The sequence below is a fragment of the Balaenoptera acutorostrata genome, chromosome 5 (genome assembly GCF_949987535.1).
Source record: "Balaenoptera acutorostrata chromosome 5, mBalAcu1.1, whole genome shotgun sequence".
Lineage (NCBI taxonomy): Eukaryota > Metazoa > Chordata > Mammalia > Artiodactyla > Balaenopteridae > Balaenoptera > Balaenoptera acutorostrata.
This window is the reverse complement of record NC_080068.1, coordinates 55,876,816-55,892,771: the sequence shown is the minus strand read 5'-3', so window position 1 is coordinate 55,892,771 and position 15,956 is coordinate 55,876,816. Positions and strand designations below refer to the sequence as shown.

The following is a 15,956-nucleotide window of genomic DNA, read 5'->3' as shown; positions in this document are numbered from 1 at the left end:
TCATACCTTCTGTGGAATCTGGGCAAGGGCCAATGCAATCATGTTAGCCTTTTCTTCTGGAAGGTTTTGGACCATTGAGCCCAAACGAAATAATACAATGCCATCTTCTCCAGAGCTTTGGGTAAACTTTTCGATTTCCTGAAAAGAAATAATTTGTTGTACTACAAAGGGGCATCAGCAAAGAGAGAGAGAGAGTTTCATTTGTTTGTTTGTTTCATTCATTCCTTTTTTAGTTTGTTTGAAGGAAAGGAATACATACATTTCTAAAGAGAGAAGTATGGTTAGAATGCCTCATCTTCTAACATGCCAAACCATTAAACCCCCTTGGAAAGAGATGTGTAATGTGAAATCTGTTTTCTTTAATCAATGTATAATCATTGACTACTAGGCAAGTATGGTGATTTATTTATTACTTATCAACAAGAGACAGCAGTAAAGTGAAAGTTTCCAGTGAAGAACATTTTACATTGTGACAGCACAGGTTTAATTTTCTTAAGTGAGCTTTGAAAACAGTGTAATTTTTATTCCATGTCTCAAACAATAGCAGGACCAGGAATTTTTTTCTAGTTCTGTGTTAAGTAATGCTAAGTTCCAGCAACAATGACTTAGTAATTTGTCCCAGGATGACAGGATTGTGACCAAGTAAAATAGTGTGCTTATTAAAACACGTGACTTGCTCACCAGGACAAAATTCAAGACCTGACCTCACTGTGTCCAGCAATCCAAAGTTATGCCTTGAATTTTGCCCAGTCCCAAACTGTTCCTTACTTTACAAATTCTTCCTCGATATCACCAACCAGGCCCCAACACCTTAGAATTATCTTCCCCTGACTTTCCTCTGCTGAAAAGTAATAAAACTCTGTCAAAGTGCTGTTCTTGTTTCCTATAATAAGTCAAATAAACCCAGCCTTGCTTGATCAACAAGTTTTTTTTTGTTTGGTTATTTTTTGGTTTTGTTTGGAGGAGTTGACAGAAGACAAATATTTAAAAGGGCCTGAATTCCTAACAGAGAGTCTGTCTGTAGCTCGGCTTCTTGAATTTTTATGTCATTCTATGTCCAGTGTATTTGTTACTGAATTGGTCTACTTTTCTTCTTGGCAGTTTTCAGGATGTCTCTTTTGGTGTACAGGCTTTCCTGATTATAAAGGCTACATATGATAATATAACCTGATTATGAGGTTACATATAATTGCTTTGGTAAAAGAAGGAAAGTGCTCTTGTTAAATCATCTATATATAAATAAATGACTCTGAATTTATTAATCACAATTTATTCTTTATTTATTGGTGTTTCAAATTCCCAATACTGACAGGTTCCCTAAATTTAATCCTCAGCTAAGATTCTGATCTATTAAACTTCTGGTGATATTACATTAATTGACTGAAAGAGAAAAAGACTGATGAAAGAAATTTTCCTTATCTTAAAATATTATTTCCTTTTTCTTTCTACCTCATGCTCTGATAACACTGGGCATGCTATATTAATTTCATCTCTCTTAAGGAAATAGCTTTTCAAAACTTCCTGTAGTTTATTTCTCTCTATTTTCATTCAAAACCTAATGAAATTACAATATCATATATTATCATTATTTTTATATGGGATGTTTAAATTTTGAGTATAAATTTAATTTTATTTCTGATCATGGCCCAGATATTTTAAGGGAATTAATGCTATGACATAATGAATGTGACAGATTTTGCCTGTAAACTGTTTATTTTGGGTGGATTTTACTGCATGAGAGTGTGATTTATTGGGTAAAACATCTGATCAGGCTATCTATGAACTAATTGGGGTTCATGACATAAAGTTATGGAAAACTTTCATTTACATTTTAAAATTTGTAGCCTATTGTGCAGGTTAATACTAAACTAGGCACTTCCTCTCTGATATCTACTTTACTATATTTGTTTCCAAGCCTAGCTAGTGAGATCAGGCAGTTTACATGATTGAAATAGAACTATATCTTATCTAATTTATGCATTACTGGATGATTTTTAATGCACCACTACAACCAATTCCTGAGAGAGGCTTATTTCCATGAATTGTATTATCAGGATACAATAATTTCTGTTCTATTTTGTGCTGTGAAGTTCTTTGATCTCAAATATGATGAGAACAAATTTTTTGGGAAAACTATCATGAGTTTGCCAGTACGACACATACACAAGTGCATATATCAGAAGGAATCCCTCCACTCTAGATACTAGTGAGACTGCTTAAAGCTTCAAATACAATTTTAACATTTTCTTCTTCTTACTTTGGTTTCTGAGACAAATTCCTTTTGTCAAAAGGGGCACTAAGCAATTTGTCACAATAGCTAATATTTATCAAGCACTGTGTCCTTGGCACTGTGTACGGGCTTTATGTATCCAGTCGATTCTTTTTATTCTCAGTAATTATGTTCTATAAAGTTGCCACAAACATGTCATTAGTGAGTAATGAATCATTGCTCCTGGTTTCACCCAAGCTTCTTGTCGCAACATTTTTGTCAACTGCTCAACACATAAGCTGGTTTTATGTGTGTTTCTGTTTTAAAACACCTTGTTTAACATACATTGTTGATTCATTAACACTGAACTCATAGCCAACAGTGCTATAACTCATGGAACGGAATGCAGATTATCTGGCAAACATATTTTCTTCCTAAGGCACACCACAGCTTTCTTACGTCTTTTCTGGAACAACAGAAAACATGTCAGCACTCTCCTTGGGGGCCATTCTAAACAGCGACATCACCAACAGAAAGCACTCAAATGCAAAAATGTGGCATTAATTAGACCTGAAAGGGACACTTATTTACAGTGTGAGAGCTGCAACAAAAAGGCAGAGGATTGCCTTGTTCAATGCTCAACTGGGAACATGCACGTCCAGTGAGTAATTTGTTTTGCTGCTCTGTACATATCTATGAATGACCATGAAGCACTACAAATATTGATTCTGGGGTTACAAATAAATTTTAGTGAGTAGGCAAATTTGAAAATACAGAATCTGTATATAATGAGGAATGACTGTATTAGACCATTTTGTTCTCACACCACTCCAATGAGATAGGTAAGTAAACCCCCTCCCTCATTTTTCTTCTTTTTTTCTTGTGCATCCATATTTTATAGGAAAGGCACTACCGGCAGGCTTTGGCTTCTGTATATTTCCTAGCTACCATAGTACCATATATTAAAGCACCAGATTCCATAACCTTTGAATACTCTCACATATTTCCACTTTTAATATCGCATTATCAGAATTTGATTCTTTTAAATACCTCATTGCAATTTACTTTAATAAAATACAAGAGATAAGCTCCCACATTACCTCAGTCTTATGCATTTTGTGATTTGTACTTTACTGTAAATAATTGTTTAACATTTATAGTTTTTCTGGCTGACCAGTCTATAATATCCCTAAGGACTACAACAGTGTCTGTTTCATTCACCCCTCCTTCTTCAGTTCAGAGTGTAGAATCTGGTATCTAGCAGACAAAGAATACACATTTGTTGAAAAAAATTATCATTTCTTATGTGTTGGAAGACTTTTTTATAGTGGCTATATCCACACAATCTTGCATTTCTCTCTTACTTTTCATGACTGTTATGTAGCTCAGAATCTTCAGTGATAATAAAACATGAAACACATAATAAGTGAGGGCATGGTGTGAAGAAATTTTATATATTGTCCATGTCTTTTCCATAAGACAGTATTTGGACTGGGAATGGAAAACTATTCAAGAGACCAGTTTACCTTAGGCAGTGGTTTGGCAGGTTTGCTGTGGAGTCCTCCAACAAATTCAAAATTTGGTAAGATTGGGTGGGGAAATTCAAAATCCCAATAGCTTCTTATCAGTCAAATATCAGTTTTCCCCATCAATTCACACAATGTAGTGGGTCTTCCAGAAAAAGAAAATAGGAAAAGGAATATATGTAAATTTGTGAATTTGTATCCATTTTTTCTTACAAGATATAGCAATAAAGTGTCAAGTCTGTGTTGGTCAAGATGAACAAATAATGCCAGTGTTTTATAATTTAAACAAACATATATACAGAAAAAAGAGAAGAAAAAAAAATACATGTTAAGTGAGAGACTTACATAGCTTACAATAACCTCTCCCCTCTGCACCTTTGAAGCCAGGTTCAAATAATTGTTAAAGATTACTTCTGTTTTATGTATTACAAGTTCAAGTTAACTAACAGATTTTAATTCTAAGTCAATATCTCTCTGTAATTATTTAAGTATATGATGAATATTACATTCTAAATGGTCATTTTCCTGCATAGCATTGGGCTTGTATCACGTTCATGATATTTGTGCATTTTTACTTAATGCTCTAACATTTTAAACTTTTTTTTTTTTTTTTTTAACTAACTGAGCATCCCCATCTTCCAGGGATGACCCAGGATTGTGTGACTGCCGTGGACCCACTGGCAGGCAAGCCCCTGGTGCTGATAGGTTAGAGGGAGGCTTCCAAAATGGTGCTTGCCAGTGCCAGTGTCAGCATGGTAGAACAAGAGCCCCAAAATGACTGCCACCGGAGTCTCCATCCCTAGGAGTCCCAGCTGCACAATGCCTCTCCAGGAGACTCGCCAAGATCAGCAAGTGGGTCTCACCCAGGTGCCTTTCAAACTACTGCCTCTTCACTGGGACTCAGACTGTGTGAGATTTTGTGTGCACACTCTGAGAACAGAATCTCTGTTTACAGACTCTCCTGTTCTCTCGAATGTAAGCCCGTCTGGTTTTCAAAGCCAGACATTCTGGGGGCCTATCTTACCAAAGTGGGGAGCCTGAAGTGGGGGCTCAGACCCCTTCCTCCTGGAGGAGGACCTCTGTGGTTGTGATATTCCTCCTGTTTGTGGGTGGCCAACCCCAGGGTGTGGGCCCTGGTTAGACTGCATCTCTGCTCCTCCTACTTGTCTAGTTGTGGCTCCTTCTTTGTATCTTTAGTTGTGGGAAATCTTTTATGCTAGTCCTCAAGTTGTTCTCAAAGATAGTTGCTTTGTGAGTAGTTTTATTTTGGTGTGTCCATGGGAGGAGGTAAGTTCAGGGCCTTCCTACTTCATCAACTTGATCTCACCCCCATAGAGATTGTTTTCTAAAGATTATTAATGACGTTCCACATTAAACATGGACCTGCAGCATGAAGAATTTGCACTGTTCACACTTGTTTCCATCTGGTCTCCAGTGTCACTAAGCCAGCCACCAGAGAATAAACAGGTTACTCATAGGAGATTGAATTTCCTTTAGGGGTATAGAGAAAGGCAAGAAGAGAAACCCCAGTGGTTTAAGAAGCTTCCCTAATGATGCATATATCACTAAGAATCAATAGCCTTTCCTTCCATAGCTTAAAGTCTCACCCTTTCTTGTATGTTTTAAAGAAGAAAGCTTACTGTGGGACTAAATTCTTGGACCATCTGTGGTCAAGAAAGGGCATGATAAATGAGGTGCACTAAATGAAATGATGTCTTTCACTTTGATCTCTATGTCATTTATTTTTTCTGTCGTAGGAAATTTGAAACATTCTGACTGTATCAATTACTACAATCTAATATAAAGGGAAGGCTGCTTGATAACTGCCTAGAAAGGATAGGAGGCTAAGGAAGTATCTCATGATTCAGACTGTGAAGTGTTTTCCCATATCTAAACTTGTCTCTTTGGTCTCCAGAAAAATTATAAATACTGGAAAAGCGAAAAATAAATATTATGAAGCAAGTGGGAATGGGTGATAAAGGAGACTCACCTGACAAAAGCTGAAATATCTTCCTTTTTAGTGTTTATAACTTGGTCAAAGGATCTCCTTTGTTAGTTTCTATTCCTAGAATAAATCAGCAATGCTGTGATGGCTTCTTGTTCAAGGAATGACATAAAACTTCTGGAAAGTCAGACTGGAAAACTGCCTTGGTTGTAAAAGTCTATTTGTGTCAATCACTTTCACCTCTGTCCCCTTATTTACCTACAATTTCTCTAAGCTTTTTCGTGACTTTGGATTATTTGCTTAGTCATATTCTCACAGACCAATGCACCCACCCCATTCACAGCCCAGCATTCTACTTTGATTGTTTGTTATTTGGTGCCCTGTTTTCCTTCCCATTGCTGTGCATGTGCTTATCATGGTATCTCATTTAAGAGCTTATTTTCTATGACCTATGATTCCTGATTAATTTTTATCTTAGAAACTTTGGTCTTTGGGTTATTTGTTTAGTCTTTTATTCCAGATAGGCCTACTCATCCTCCCATTTCATTCACCAACCAGCTTTCTACTTTGATTGTTCGGCATTTGATGCTCTGTTTTCCTTCACATTACCTTGCATGCCCTGGCAATGGAATCTCATCTAAGAGCTTATTTTCTATGATCTGTGATTCTTGATTAATTTTTAGCAGAATTTGTTCCTGAGACTTTGACCTTGGTTCTATTCTCCAATCCACTACCTCCTATAACCTCATACACTATATATGTATTCGAAGTTTAATATTTATGTAACTCGGATATTTATTTCCTTTGTAATTGTAAATTACCTTGTAAATATTCTTAGGCATTGAGAGTAATTATGAATTTCTGTCAAGGATGGTTAAGATAAGTTTGGAAGGGATAATTTTCTTAGGTTTCTAAAATTTTTACAATACTTCCCAAACAAAAAGATGCTTTATATGTACCTATGAGTAAATGGTGGTGAGGGAACATCTCTCCTGGCAAAGATAAGTTTGGTTAGTTGAGCGGTATATGCTGACTATGGAGAGTGTTTGTTATAAAGACCACCAACATCAAGAAAAACTAATCTTCTTGGTCTTCTATATTGCAGCACACTTGGTGCTTAGCACAATGCTTCTCCAAATCGTACATGGAGTTTTGAAATTACAGTCTCATGCTTTTCTTTCAGTTAATGCAATATACAAGTGCTTAGGTCCAGGGGCCAGACTGCTGTGTTTTAACCCCATCTCCATCACTTCTTCCCCAAGAGAACCTGAGTAGGTTATCTTACTTAAGTTTCCATATTTATAAAATGACGAGAATAATAGTGCCTATGAACAGGATTTCTATGTGTGTCTCTCATGAGTTAATAAATGTAAAGGATATAGAAGATTTCCTGGAGAAGAGTAAATTCCCAATAAATATTTACTAATTTCCTTCTGTGCTCCACCCCACCATGAACAAGAAGAAGCTCAATAAGTATTTGTAGTTGAATGAATGTACTCACAGAATCAAGATTAGAAATCATCCAGATATGAAAAATATACTGGATCTTCGCCTTTTGCTTCATTTTTCAAACTGCAGTGTTGTAGAATCAGAAAGCAGACATTGATAATTCTAATATTAATCCCCAGTGTTTTAGGTTTACTTAGCAAATGACTTTTAATACATTGAGAGGGAAGGAATAATACTATATAATTCCCAGAGACAACTCATCCACACTAAGTAATTTTCCTTCTTAATAGAGATATTAGCTGATGGAGATGTTAGAGATATTAAAATAATAGAAGAACTGAATCTAGAAGAGAGATATCAGAGACTTTGATGCTGAAAGCTGAAAGGAACCTCAGGTATGAGTTCATAGAAATGTTTAATTTTAAAAACAAGTAAACATAAAGCTTACACAAAGTGTCATACTTTCTTGTACATGAAGTAGATTTTTTTTACTAGACCCAGGTTTAAAATTACATTTGCTCATGACTGACTTTCACTTGATTTTTAAATATATTTAATGAAGTTTCTTACTATAGTATATTAAAAATGGCTACGTAGTCTTTGAAACTCCTCCTATTGAGAGGTGGAGGCTACTTCTTCACCCTTTGAATTCGGGCTTGCCTTGTGACTTGTTTTACCAATAGAAGGTGGCAGAAGTGACATTGTGTGACTTCCAAATCTAGGCCTAAAACTTTCATACAAGCTGTTCTAGAATTCTGCTGTCATGTGAAAAATTCCAAGTTTTTCTGTTGGAGAGGTCACATGGAAGAGACAATCACAGTATCCTGCCAATCTGCCAAATCCCAGCCATGAGAGTGACACTTTCTTGGACTGTTCCACCGCAGCCAAGCTGATAACTAACCGTAGGCTAATGAAGAAGTCCAGACAAGCCTCAAAGAAGAAACATTTCCCTGAGCTCAGCCCAAGTTGCTGATTCATAGGATCATGAGCAAATAATACGTTTGCTCTTTTAAATGCTAAGTTTTAGGGTGGTTGATTTTACAGCAATAAATAACAGACAGTATGATTTATCGAAAACACAGTGAGTATGTAGCTTTCTAAATAAACAAGTCCCAAGAATATTCACATATTGGAATATTATTGTCAAATGGAGGGATATCTCCAGTGTCACACAGTTCTAGATTACTTTGCATACTTTCTTGAATAGTTGATAAATTTTGACTGAGAAACTGTTCTATTTCCATTTTGACACTAAAACTAAGAAAATACAAGTTATTTTTTATTTTAAATTATATATATATACACACATATACACTGTAACCCACACAAAAGAAGTAAGGTTTCTTTCCATCTACTAGAGGGAAAATGTAATAAATAAACCAGACTTACCTAATACTTCACTGTAAAATGTATCCCACTACTTCTTGTTAAAAGTCTCAAATGCAAAGTCAAAATATAGGTAATACAACATATTTGTTACCCTCTCCATAAATGTCCTTTTGTCACTAAGTTCTGATATGATAACAGGTACATAGGAAAGAGGTAATATAAGCCCTCCGCAGAATTTTTCATATGTATTGCCAATGGTAAGTCAAAGACTGTAGACCAAAGGTAGGTTAAGTAGTTCAGATAGCAGCTCGGCACAAGGAGAAATGGCATGTCCAAGAACAACATCAAATCTGTATTCCTGCAGTTTTTTCACAAGTTTTTTGTTCAAAACTGCATCCTCACAGAGCTTTTGAACAGTATCAGAATATTCATAATATGTTTTTTGCATCTTTGAATCATATGCCCATAATGTACTCTTTGGTAACTCATATGTCCATATCTTGATCCATTTTATAAAAAGCAATCAAGCTCATTCTTAGCGAAGGATGTAGGGTGAACCTCAAATTTAAGGGTAGATGGCTTATTGGGACCCACAAGGATGGAAGCTGAAGATACTAGCACAGTCACTTCATGGTCCCTCTGAGCAAGTTCATCCAATATTGTCTTTAAATTGATCCAATGATTATATTCCATTGGCCACAGCAGCACCTTTCCACAAGATGCACAGCTGAAATAAAAAGAAAGCACAAGAGGAGAAGCCCATGTCGTAGACATCTTGATAAAATCCAAATCTTCTTCATAAACTGTCTTTACTGCAGAGATAGCTCTCACTTATATCCAGGATGGAGTCAATTAAGTAGTTAAAATATAACTGGCACATAGCAAGGTCACAATGACTATGAGATAAAGACTGTTTCCAAGAGCACGCCTTCGTAATTTCTCTGCAAGTTAATCTCCAGTTCAGAGGCTTTGGAAAGCAAATAGATAAAGAAAAGCGTAGATGATCTTGTGCCTCTATGTGTGACAAATAAATACCAGTATCATTGTAAATGTGACTGGCTATGGGCTCAGAAGAAATTACCTTGTATGTAGGGAGTTTCCAGATACAAAAGCAGCATGTGTCAACCCAAGGATATTCTGATTTATTTGAGCATTTCCAAGCATTTTTCTCCATATTTTCACACCTGTTTTATTAGCTCCATTTTATTTAGCTTGCTGTTGTTCTTTTGGCTATAGTTATTCCTTCCCTTTTTTCCTTTTTATCCAAACATGGGTATCCTTTGAGTATCAACTTTGGTTACTTTCCTTTATTTAAGAATATTACCTCTGAATTATGATCATTTCCTTTTCTGAACATTTGCAACATTCCTTATATTTCTCTCACTTCTTCAATACTTCCTCAATACTTAACTCTTAGAAAGTATTTATCCTCTAAGTACCTTCTTCTGAACTTTGTTTTGTATCCTGCCTTTGTAGCCCAGGTAAGTTATATTAAAAAAAATATCTTACTAGGAATTCCCGTCAAATTAGAAGTAGGAAGGGAAAGATGCATGTCATGGGATAGATTTGTTTTCATGCTATCAATAATCTATTGACCTGAAATGAGAGGAGAATCTCTCTTAAAAAGGATTTGGATACAGATTCTAAGTAAACATTCATTCTGTGAGTGATATAAGCTTTGGTTTCCAGGAGACTGAGGAAAGAGATAAAGGAGAAATATAAATTTGGAAATCTAGAAATGGAAATGGAAATGGCTAGTGTACACCCATGAAGGAGATATTATTTTAGTTATGACTGTTCTGTTCATAAAGCCCCTTATAAATCCCTGTAGGATACAGAATAAGTCTGCCTGGAATAGTAAAAATTGATGTTCACAAAGTGATGTTGGTGCAGAGAGTGAGTAATGACTAGTGTTTTGTCAAGTATAATAGGTGTGTGGGGGAATCTAGATTTAGAAAGCAACGTGAAAAAGCATGGAAGCCTGAAGGAACACAGTTTCCTCAGAGTATGAGGAGCAATTCGCAGTGGTAATATAAATATTTAGACTTTGCTCTGTAGACAGTGAGGAGTCTTTGAAAGTTTTGAGTCATGGAGAGATATTTCCTTATTTCATTTTTGAAAATTTCTTATGGCAGATTGTAAGAATGTAGATATGAGATGAAAGAACCACTCAATAAGGGGACCAATGTAGAAACTCTTAAAATTTCCAGAGGAGAAGTAATTAGCACTTAGGAGTCAATGTTTCAGAGTAGCAAATGTTAAATGGTTTCTTGTTGAACTATTATTTCTCAGATTGGTTTTACTCTTACTCTAACTTTCAGTGTTTGTGTCTGTGAATTATACCAAGAAGATCATTCCAGTGATCAATCTTTAGAATGGATGTTAGGTTAAGGTGTTAGGTTTCTTGTCATTGTATCTCTATAGAAACTGTTTATATAAAGAAATGTTTTTATTCCATGATTAGAAGTACAGAATCATAGAATTTAATTCTGTGTTAGTTTTTTTTAATTTTTTTTTTTTTTTATTGCTGGTGTAACAAATTACTACAAACTCAGAACTTTAAACCTTGTAAATTTACTTCTTAGATCAGAAGTCTGATATAGGTCTCAGTGGAATAAACTCAAGGTGTTGACAGAGCTGCATTTCCTTCTGAAGGCTTAGGGGGTAATCAATTTTCTTTTCTTTTTCAGGTTCAGGCGGCTGCCTGCATTCCCTGGTGCATTTCTCCCCTGAGTACCTGCATTCCAACCCCTTCCTCCATCTCCAAATTCAGCATCAGCAAGTTGATTTCTTCTCATCTTGTCATCTCTCTGGTCCTCTGAAGCCAGGTAAAGTTCTCTACTTTTGAGAAATCTTAGATGTGATTAGATGGGCTCTCCCTGGATAATCCAAGATATTTCCCTCCCCTCAAAAGTTTTTAATTATAATAACATCTGCAAAGTTACTTTCACCAAGGGTGCTCACATATACTCACAGATTCTGAGGATTAGGGCTTAGATATCTTTGTCAGCCATTATTCTGATCACCACAGTCTATCCTCTGGACCCCAAAGATTCATGTTCATCATACGTGCAAAATATATTCACTTCCTCCTAAGGTTTCTAAAGGTCTCGACACATTACAGCATGATCTCAAAGTCCCAAATTTCATCCTTCATATCATCTCAGTCAGGTATGGGAGAAGCTCTGGATATGATCCATTATGGAGAATGATTCCTCTCCTGTGAAACTAAGGAAGACGTTAGCTGCTCCCCAAATATAATGGTGACAGATCTAGCATAACAATTAAAGACACTGTAGTTCAAAAGAGGAGGAAATAGGGAAAAAAGGGTAACTTCTACTATGCTCTCTGGTTTGATTTATTCATACCCTCAATGTCTCCAAAGAGTCCTTTGTGTGACTGAATACTCTGATCTTTTGATTTTTCTGAGGTATTAGCAAAAGATTCTATAGCCATCTTGGCTCTTTCTCCAGAGCAGTTTTATTTTGTTTTGTTTTGTTTTACAGTGACTCTCTTAACATTAGCTTCTTTTGCAATCTGGACAGACTGTGAATTTCACAAATCATCAAGTCCAGGTTACTTTTTGTTTAACACTTCTTCCATCACTTTACTGTCTCTTCTCTCACATTTTATTATAAGCAGCAGAAGACACCAGTCAGTATCTTGAAACTTTGCTTGAAAATCTCCTCAGCTAGACATACAAGTTTGTCACATAGAAATCCTTCATTCCATGTAGTCATAGGACAATTTCTTTAAGCTTTCTGATACCATATAACAAGGATTTCCTTTCCTCCAGTTTCCAATCATACACTTTTCATTTTCTTTTGAGCACTCACTGGCAGCAAATTTAATGCCAATATTTACACTGACAGTTTATTTTTTATGATTTAGGTATTCGCTAAGCCAGTTTAGTTTCTTTACTATGATCCTTGTTACTCTTTTTTTTTTTTTTTTTTTTTTTAGGAAATATGGAGTGATTTGCTTATATTTCTTACCCATAAGATATTTCACAGAAGATTTATATCTTTCTATGTTATGTACTCAATAATACTATTGTCATTGACTTGGGAGTAAGAATATAATTTATTCTTCTTAGAGAGGCAATATAACTAAGTTTTAATTATATAGTAGTGGGAAACCTTGTTTCCTAGAATATTGTGGACAGAAATCTTTGACTTGCATCTAATGTGTTTTGTCACTGAGGTCCTAGTCATTAGTTTTGATGTAAAAATAAAAAAGCCCATAGGAATGACAGAAATAATAATAATGTTATTATTGGTATATCCACAAGAATGATCATCCCACATTATAGTCAATTTACCATCATTAGTGAAAATGTGAAAATTATCAGGGTGTTCTCTTAGGCAATCTAATCACACTTTATTATCTATAAAAGATCGAATATACCATGAATCTAACTAGAGTCTGATTATGCAACCAAATCCATGGAATAAAATCCCAGGGAATCTGAAATTACTGGAATGTATATATTTTAAGGACGAATTGCTATGTACTGCATTCCAGGTCAGTTCTAAAATAACACTGTGTGTAGGTTGCTTGGAAGTAGTTCAGATCAATCATGAACCTAGCCTGTAGCTCAAAAGCAACGAGAGAACTCTGGTCTTACAATTTTAGAAAAAACAGTAAGATTTTAAACAAAGGGGACTTATTTACTTTTTTCTAGGATAGACCTGACTCTGCCACTTTTTTCCCCCAAGTTTATACCTGTCCACTCCTACCCTAGCTGAGAAAGTTGGAATTGTTCATCTAATTATTCAGAAGCAATTAGATTGATGAAGTCACATTCTGCATGGGCAATTGAGGAGACATTAAATTCAGGAACCTATGGATCAAGCTTTCTGTTGTCATTTCCCACTTGAAACCAGAAAAAGAACTAGCCATTTTCAGACTGACTTTTGGTCTCTTACCTCTATTCCACAGTGTAAGTGGACTCAGAGTGGCCCATGTCATCTATCTTAGGCTACACACCAAGTATGCTATTCCCCAGTTTTATACGGTACTCAGTTGGAAAAAGGGAATGTGAGCAGGGGCGGAAGTTAGAGGCCATTTTGTACCTGGAATCAGAGCTTGTCAACTCAGCCTTTTACCAAACTCTACACTGGGTAACACGTGGTTGGAATGATAGCACGACTCCCTCTGTTGCTGCTTGCAGGTGTCACATTTTATTTAGAAATCCCTTGGGATGAAGTCTAGTTGATGGATGAATCTAGGCATTCTTTTGTTCCTGGTCATAATACCAAAATCTCCTTCTTAATTTATATTCATATAACTTTCTGAAAGCAAAGCAAAGTTTGCAAAATTTAATTAAAAAATATGGAAATAGGAGGCTATTTGACTATACATGCATTTTGAAATTTTACCTCTTTTTGTAGAAAGCATTTTACAGATATGATCAAGAGTGTAAAGTTTATTTGAACTTCTATGGGATCTGGACAAAGATCACTGTGATCATGTTTGTGTTTTCTTTGGTGAAATTTTTCATCATTGATTTCAATAGAAATAACACAACACCATCTTCTCCAAAGCTCTGGACAAATTTTTCCATTTTCTGTAAAGAAAGAATTTGCTCATCCATTAAAGAAAGGCATCAGAAGGATTTTTCAAAGAGAAATAGGTGCATGCATTTGTAAATAGAAACAAATTGTTACTATAATGCTACTTTCTAATATGCCAAATAATTAAATATCTTCACTTGAGATAGTTGATATAAAATCTATATCCCTTAAATTATAGATAAACAAGATAAGTAATGGAAATGACCACGAATTTATGATAGAGATGAGTTCTTGTTCCTCAAAGAGGAAACAAGAGATGGTCAGTCCATAACTTGGTCCTTAGGATTATTTGTGTGCCCTTCTATGTCTGATAAAATTGTTAGATTGATTTACTTTTCTTCTGGGTAGGCTCTCAGGATTTCCTTTTAGTGAATTTTAGTGAATTAGCTCTTTTACATCTCTCCAAGTAATGAAGGCCAGAGATTTTACATCTCTTTGCTTTGTTTTAAGAAGAGAAGTATTTTTGTTAAGTCACTCTGATGCTCATAAGAACTTTGTTCACAATGTTCTTCCTGGTGTTTCAAGTTCCCACATTACTAATACATTAAACACCCTGAATTTGTCTAATAGTTCAATTCACTAACTTTTTTCTAACAGTACATTAATTCTTTAGAGAGGCATAAGATTTGGAAAATGATTTTTATATAGGTGGAAGAGTTAAAATTGGACATGCCAATTAATAACTGCCTCACATCAGGCAAACATATTCAACAGCTCTGCAGTCTGTTTCATAAGGTCACTAATGAGATAAAAATTTGACCATATATCTGATGATTGGCCTTATTATTTCATGGGACCAGAACACTATGCTTGTTAATGATTGGCAGATTTTGTCCATAGATCATCAGGATGGTGGCTTTTACTCCTCTGGTATGAACTACTGGGTAAAACATCTAGTCAACATTATCTCTGGACTAATAGGAGTTTATGAGACAAGGCTAAAGAAAACTTGCACCCTTATTTCTCACTTAGAATCCACTTTTATAGACAATTTAATATTCAACTAAACATTTCCTCCACAAAGACTGCAAACATTATATGTTTCCAAGTTTGGCAGATGAGATTATGTAATTTAAAGGTTAAATTACCATTATGGGTACTTGTGCTTATGATAGTGGTCACAGTACAGTTCATGAGAGGATGAGGGGAAGTGATGGGACAAAGGAAAAGGAAGAAATGGGCAAACTCTTGAGTTTCTGATGGAGAAATCATACCTATAGAAAATAGCATTTCTGAGAAATACATTTTCTTCCCAAAGTATTTGCAGAGTAACTCTTAAGTAGTTTGCTTCTTCTTTTCAAATATGTACATTGTAAGTAAAATTAATGTAGGAAAGAATTAAATAAATTTTTAAATTAATTTAAAAGGGTAGGAATTAAATTCCAATCATTTACTTTTGCTCCATCATACTATTAACCATGCTAACATATGATAATTAGCTAGTTCTCCGAAGCCACGAAGTGTTACAATACAAATGAAGTACTATCATTATTAATATCCAAATGAAGGGAAATCTTCAAATCAAAGACCAAAAATAGTGTTTTGTATTCCAAGAGGGACAAAGTTTGATGTGTCATATGAAAGGAAATGGATGGTGTAAAATCTGCTTTACAGCAGAGTAGAAACCCTGACAGTTTCCTGATCTTCCTGACCAGAAGGGAAGCTCTGGCTAGAGTAATGCTTTGCATTACTTCTTGTCTAGTTCCTTTAGATAACATGCAATAATTCTTATACACTGGACCCAAAACGATGTTATTTAGGAAATATGCAGCATGAACAGTACTGAAAATAGAATTAATCATTATGTTCCTAAGGTCTCAAACAGCATCTCAATTGGTTGAACTGAAAGAAATAAATAAAGCACTGAGACTTTAATGGTAGTAACGTCCATGTGTTTTGTTTATATTCTCTTTTAAAGAACA

The 15,956-nt window shown here is 35.3% G+C and overlaps 1 pseudogene; it reads right to left on the bottom strand.

Moving 5' to 3' along the window:
* LOC103008612 (UDP-glucuronosyltransferase 2B17-like) lies at positions 1–10,296 on the bottom strand (annotated as a pseudogene).
* Positions 10,297–15,956: the final 5,660 nt, after the last annotated feature.